This window comes from Mesoplodon mirus (assembly GCF_964341445.2).
Source record: "Mesoplodon mirus genome assembly, chromosome: 19".
Classification (NCBI taxonomy): Eukaryota; Metazoa; Chordata; class Mammalia; order Artiodactyla; family Ziphiidae; genus Mesoplodon; species Mesoplodon mirus.
This window is the reverse complement of record NC_138995.1, coordinates 61,122,917-61,130,567: the sequence shown is the minus strand read 5'-3', so window position 1 is coordinate 61,130,567 and position 7,651 is coordinate 61,122,917.

Sequence of the window (7,651 nt, the reverse complement as noted above, 5' to 3'; positions counted from 1 at the left end):
TAATGTGTCATAATATTTTAAGTCAGTGGTCATTTATTTTATAATTTTAGTTGTAACAAGTTTCCATTATGTGTAAAAATTTATTTCATAGACAAATAACAATTGTTCATAAAGCTTTAGAGATCTTAACCAAACGTAAATTCTGGGATTTTTAAATACTACAGAAAGCTGCCACATGGTCAAATTGGATTTAATAAATAAAAGAGCGGCTCAGTGTCAGGCCCACAATAGAAAGTGTCACTCGCTTTTGTGCCTGAACGAAACGTAATACCACCAAACACAGGAATTATCGAATATCATACTGTGCCATAAAGTAGTGAATATGAATCTCTAATGTGTAATATAATTGTTAGTGTAGAACAATTTTTAATAATTTCTGATCATGCATTCATGAATATATTAATTCATGAGTAAGAGTATTAACAAGAAAGGTAGATTGTCTTATATTTTAACATTTAAGAAAGTATGCAAAATGGAATCTCTAATGTGTAAAACTGTGCTTTTTATTAAATTGGAATTAGACATTTTTAATCAATAGTAGAACATTTTTAAATAAGCGAAAGTATCACGATATATTTGTGTCTGACTGTGGCTATCTGAGACTCATCATAAATTTACATTTTTCTTATGTATTGATTCCTTTTCTTCAATAGGGAAAACAGACTCATCAAATTAAACAGACCAAAGACATTTTCAGGAGGTAACAATTACGGTCTCCATTAAGTACTTCATATACCCAGAGTTAGAGCAAACAGTTTTATACCAGGAACTGCCATTTTGATTCACCATTTCTGCACAGGCCTAAATGACTTGTAGATTCATCTTACTCTTTATGATGAGCAGAAGGTGTTATAGGCACACACATCTGCAGTAATCCTGAAATTTTAATATATGGTTTCAGTAAACGAGGCTGAGTTTCAGACTGCGTTCAAAACTATGGTTCTTAAGAAAATTAAAAGTCAAGCTGCATTATCACTTGGAATCAATGCTGGGAATCAAGGTCATTGTAGATTACACTAAATCATACTCTATAAGTTAGGAGCCATTATGGATTGATGTTGGATCTATAATCCTGATCTCTCTTTACTAGTCCAGCTCAAGTCTCAGAATCATTCCATCTTTCTGTGTGGCTTTGGCGCTGGACTAGGTTTGAACCCTGAAGAATTCCTCTTTCTGAGATAATCACTTACCCCTGTTCCTGATACTGGCGGACTCTTCCTCTCAGACTGAAATAGAAAATTGTTACATGACTTCTTTCAGTTCCCAGGATGCTGTGCAATGCAGTGTGATGGTTTGAAAACCAGCACCTGTGTTACATGGGGGGCAGTCAGACCCCTAGATATGGGTTTACGTTTCTGTGACCTCCCCTCCCCTCAGAACTGCATTTATCTTTTCACTTTTAGCTGCAGTGCGAAAGCAGGCTCAAGAGGATATGTGTGGAAAATTTAATTAACTTTTTAAAAGCTGTTAATTACCATTAAAACTACAATCAATTTGTCATTCCCAAGGAGACCATTGTAGTGCTTTGAGAAGCTTTTTCTTTTATATGATCTGGGGAGGCAGACAGGTTCTCATATTGAATGAGCAGGAAATACTGGGTTGACAGGTGAGAGTCTGGCAATGAAGCCCTTGTATCTTGCTGACTTCTCTGCTCCCCTGAGAAATTTTTCTACCCAACAGTGAGTTCCTTCCTAATCTTCAGACCCGCAAGCATCAGCATCAGTTAAGTATGAGCAGAGAAAAAGAACCAAAGTGCCTGAGAATTTCCAAGCCCTATAAGTAAAAGGAAGACCATGATGACAGCAATTTATATTATAAATTATTGGATATATTTGTCCCACTCAATGCCAATTAATTTAGAAGTCTAAGTGGTGATAAAGATGCTTTCTAGTAAAATGTATTTTACCAATATGAACCCATTCCCAAGTAGTCTAAATAGAAAAATATACATAGAAATATATAAATCTATAAGCCTCTCCCCCCAAAAAGCACCTCAATAGTAAGTTTTAACAGATGCTACTATTTATTTAACTGTCACATAAGTCATTGCTACTTACTCAGTTCAAGAATGTTGAATGGTTACTACCATCCTCTACATTTTTTCCCTGCATTTTCAGCAAAATTGATTGCTTTTGTAAATAAATAAATATAAAATGTGAGTTCAATTAATCCTTTTTTCTGCATACAAATCTATATATTTTTTCTGGGTTTACTGTTTAAACCCTCCCAATTTCCAAGCCAGAAATAAGAGCAATATGCTAAAAAAAAAAAAAAAAAAAAAGAGCAATATGCTAGACTTCCCCAGTAACTACTACATCTATACACACACACACACACACACACACACACACACACACACACACAGAATTTATGTTCATTTGCTATTGCTATAAAATCAGAGTGACTAAGATTGTTGTGGTCTGATAAACGAAGAGGAATAAGCATGAGATGGAGGCTTGGAAGGTTAGTAGGTTTATTAGTAGTAAACCTACTAGTAGGTTAGTAGGTTTCTGAGGATATTGGCAGAGGGATGCTGACCCTGTAATATGCAGGAATAGTTCAGCAGCTTTGAGTATCAGATACTTTGGGGACACACAGATTATTGTATTTTTTACAGCCTAGAGTAGTGACATTGAAGATGGAGAAAATGTGATGAATAAGACAACTTGAGAACACAGTTTTTAAAAACATTGGTGATAGACTAGCTGTAGAAGATGAAGAAATTTTGAGGAAGATGTTTAGACAGGATGGACGAGCCATGTGCTGTGGGTATAAACAACCCCAATATCCCAGAAGCCAAAAAACAAAACAAAACACCCTTCGAGGCAGCTGACATGCACATGGCATTGACCTCGCTCAGTTTTTACTCTTAGCCCATTGACAAAACTGGTCACGTGTTTGGCTTATTTCAAAGGGGGTGGAAAATGTGGAGGTACCTTAGTAAGTCAGGAGTAGTTTGCATTTCTGCCTCAAACCCAGTCCCACCAGTACAAATAATAGAAATCACACATTTGTAAAGACCCATGCAGTCCTTATATGCGGCATATCAGGAGTGGAAAAAGGGAATATATCAGTTGTGGGAATAAGTGTCATGAAGTTTTGTAGCAAGTTAGCTCACACATTCAACACAAGTACAATCAAAATTATACTCAGTTCTAGTAAAGTTCAGTCCATATGTGTTACTTTGTGTTTAAGTATGAAGTGACACAACTGACTTACAAAAAAGAAAGTGTTTTGGTTTTTTGTGTGTTTAGTTAGTCATGCTGAGTAAGACACAGCCTAGGATGGCTAATGTGACTCATTGATTCTCTCAGGAGAAAATACAACTTCTTCTTCCTTATTTTTTTCTCCACAGCCTGTAGCAAGTAAAGGTCCAGTGAAAGATCAATCTACATGGCAAAAAAAAAAAAAAAAAAAAAAAAAAAGGAAAGGAAAGAAAGAAAACTACACGTGTTGATAAGATCATTTCTGACAGGTTTTTACCACCTATTTCAGTGTTTCTGGGGGGGGAGACAACCCAGATTTCCCTACTCTGACATGTTCACTGATGTCATTCCCCTGATCCTCAATTTGAAAGTGGATAAAAATGTTTTCTCTGCTTTTTCTTTAAGAAATTAAAAATAAAGGCTGTGTACACATGATCCTCTAATGATTTTCAGTCAGTGGTCATCAACAGAGGAAAGGCATAGAATCTCATATCCACAGAAGCATGACGTTCCTTACAGGAAACTTCTCCCTGAAACCAGAGAGTCATCTTTCCCATGTGATCAGAGGCTTTCATGGGTTTTGCATTGCTTTGCAGTCAGCCCTACCACATGGACTTAGCTCTGAGAATCTCACATCAGATGACTGATGTACATGTCACAGGACACTGATCTCTTACCAGATCCTGCCTCTCTCTCTCTCCCTCTCTCTCTTTTTTTTTTTTTTTTTTTTGGCTGCACCACACAGCATGTGGAACCTCCCCGACCAGGGATCGAACTACGAACCCCGCAGTGGAAGTGCGGAGTCCTAACCACTGGACCACCAGGGAAGTCCAGATCCTGCCTCTCTTAATATCTCCTGCAGGGCCACTGCAACACTCGAGGATTTTTCCTGGAGCCATCTGCCCCATGCAAGTACACTTCCAGGTTTGGACAGAAGCTTTGATTTTCACTGAGATGCCTGTTCTGCTCAATCAACCTTTCTAGAATTATGATGTTCTTCTCTTCTGAGAGCCCCCATTTCAAGATCTCTCTCTCTCTGCTAATATAATTCATTTAGTAAAATTGAACGAGAAACAGGTAAGAAGCAAACTATGCAGGGAACAATACGGAGGGTTCCTGTACCTAATTTATGTCTCTGATATAACCAAAAATTGATAAACGCAGATTCATTTCTTGATCCGAGTTCAAACAGGATGTAGAAAATGGAATTAACATTGCATGAAATCCAGCTGAAGCTCAGCTATGAGGTACCAGCCCTCCTCATAAAGAAGCAATAGTTCTCCATCATTTGAAGCACACTGTGGACTCAGACAACTGGACCCTGAGAGTGCAGGCTCCTCACTAGAATCCCATGCCTGCATCACATGAAATATTCCCAAAGAATTCTTAAGGATGAAGTAGGGGACCAAAAAAATAAGATAAATCCATAGTCTGCACTATCGTCTTTTCTATCTGATATTACCAGCATCTTGGCCCAATATGATCTTGTCACTTTCCGCTGGGCCTCCCTACTTTCCACTTCCATCCTCTGATTATACCTTACCTACACTTCGGAGCAACTTTAGTTTTCCATTTATCTTTATACACAAGTAACCCAAATATCAACTGTGTGTATCATAACCCCTTAGGAATCCCAGGTCTGAGTAACTAAATCCATGACCTTAAAAGTCTAAAGTTTTCCTAATTCCCCCTCCTTTTATTTTTTTTTGCGGTACGCGGGCCTCTCACTGCTGTGGCCTCTCCCGTTGTGGAGCACAGGCTCTGGACGCGCAGGCTCAGCAGCCATGGCTCACGGGCCCAGCCGCTCCACAGCATGTGGGATCTTCCCAGACCGGGGCACGAACCCATGTCCCCTGCATCGGCAGGCGGACTCTCAACCACTGCGCCACCAGGGAAGCCCTCCCTTTTCTAAAAAAAAATAAATTTATTTATTTTTGGCTGCCTTGGGTCTTCGTTGCTGCACGCGGGCTTTTCTCTGGTTGCGGCGAGAGGGGGCTACTCTTCATTGTGGTGTGCAGGCTTCTCATTGTGGTGGCTTCTCTTGTTCAGAGCATGGGCTCTAGGCGCGCGGGCTTCAGTAGTTGTGACACACAGGCTCAGTAGTTGTGGCACACGGGCTTAGTTGCTCTGCGGCATGTGGGATCTTCCCAGAGCAGGGCTCGAACCCATGTTCCCTGCATTGGCAGGCGGACTCTTAACAACTGAGCCACCAGGGAAGCCCCCAATTCCCTTTTTATGGATTATTTTTTGTAATTTCCATGTACTTACACTCTCAGGGTCTCCACTGTTCTCAAGTTAGTCTTCCCTGCAAAATCTGTCAACGTAGACATAGAATTAAGTCCCCTCTCTAATTATCTCAATAGAGAATCTAGTTTTTTAAATAAAGCCTAGTTTTTAAATAAAGTCCATATGGACTTTATTAAAGACTCTATAGGGAGTTCCCTGGTGGTCCAGTGGTTAGGACTCCATGATTTCACTGCCAAGGGCCCAGGTTCAATCCCTGGTTGGGGAACTAAGATCCTGCAAGCCATGTGGTACAGCCAAAACAAAACAAAAAACAAAAATGAGCTCAAAAAAAAAAAACACCCCCTCTATAAGACAACTTACTGGGAGGCAGCAGTGTACCCCATAAATACCTGTTTAGTAAACTTGCACAGCTATCAGTTTTTCTTATAAAGTCCCTTCTGGGCTGCTCCACCAATGAAGGCTCTCAGCTCTTCCTCTTCAACCTATGCAAGTGTCCCACCCTGCTGATTACTCTTTGTTCTATCCCAGATCCACTCCCTGTCCTAATTTTACATTCTTTACCCATTTTTTTAAAAATTCTTTTTCTTTTTAATTTTTAAACCCCACATTTGTTTATTTATTTATTTTTTTGGCTGTGTTGGGTCCTTGTCTCTGTGTGAGGGCTTTCTCTAGTTGTGGCAAGCGGGGGCCACTCTTCATCACGGTGCATGGGCCTCTCACTGTCGCGGCCTCTCTTGTTGCGGAGCACAGGCTCCAGATGCACAGGCTCAGTAGTTGTGGCTCATGGGCCCAGTTGCTCCGCGGCATGTGGGATCTTCCCAGACCAGGGCTCGAACCTGCGTCCCCTGCATTAGCAGGCAGATTCTCAACCACTGCGCCACCATGGAAGCCCTACCCATTTTTTTTATGATGGTAACATAAACATAACATAAAATTTACTATATTCATCATTTTGAAGTTCACTGTTCTGTGGTATTACATACATTCCACTATTTTGCAACCACCACCAGCATCCATCTTCATAACTCCTTTGTCTTCTAAAACTGTAAATCTATACACTTTAAACAATAACTCTCCATTTTCTCTCCCAAGCACCCGGAAAGCATCATTATCCTCTCCATATGTATGAATTGGACTACTCTAAGTACCTCATATAACTGGAATAAGTATTTGTATTTTTATGACTGGCTAAAGGTTATAAAATGGCATTTTTTCATAGCTAAGTATCCTAAAGATTCATCCATGTTATAGCATATTGCGGAATATCTTTCCTTTTTAAGGCTAATATTCTATTACATGTATATCCCACATTTTTTCCACCAGTGAATGGATAAGCAATACATATACATACAGATAAGTATGTACTTATTACCATTATAATCCTTGTTTTCCAGTTGTTTTTGTAGTTCTCCTATGTTCATTTCTTCTTTTTTTCTTTTTTTGCGGTACGCAGGCCTCTCACTGTTGTGGCCTCGCCCGTTGCGGAGCACAGGCTCTGGACACGCAGGCTCAGCGGCCATGGCTCACGGGCCCAGCCGCTCGGCGGCACGTGGGATCCTCCCGGACCGGGGCACGAACCCGTGTCCCCTGCATCGGCAGGTGGACTCTCAACCACTGCGCCACCAGGGAAGCCCTATAGAGATCTCTCTTGCACCTTTGATTGTATAGGAGATCTTCTGCCAGTTTCCAGTTAGCTTTCTATGAGAACTGTTCCACATGTAGATGTATTTTGATGTGTCTGCGGGGGGAGGTGGGCTCCATGTCCTCCTACTCTGCCATCTTGATCCTCATCTTGACATTTTCTAATCTGTTTAGTGAGGTAAGGACCCAGGGTGGACAGAGCCTCAGAAAGGGTGGATCTGAGTATTTGGGAGCAGATATTAGCCCCTAGGAGTACTACTGCCTTGACTCTGGGATACCTCCAGGTTTGTAAGCCTGCTCATAGGAAGTTAACTCACAGGGTTTTTATGATCCTATTCTATTCTATTAAAACAAATTACTGTCTATAACTTAAAATAACAAAAAAATTAACATACATAGGTTTTCTGGATCAAATACACTAGAAACTGTTTTATTTTTTAAAAGTTCAAAAAAAGTACAAATTATCATCACCATCATAACTTCTCCTGTGTGTTGATGGCTCTGAAAGGGGTGACCCCAGAACTCACATACACATGTGAAAGGTAATTGGCCCAAAT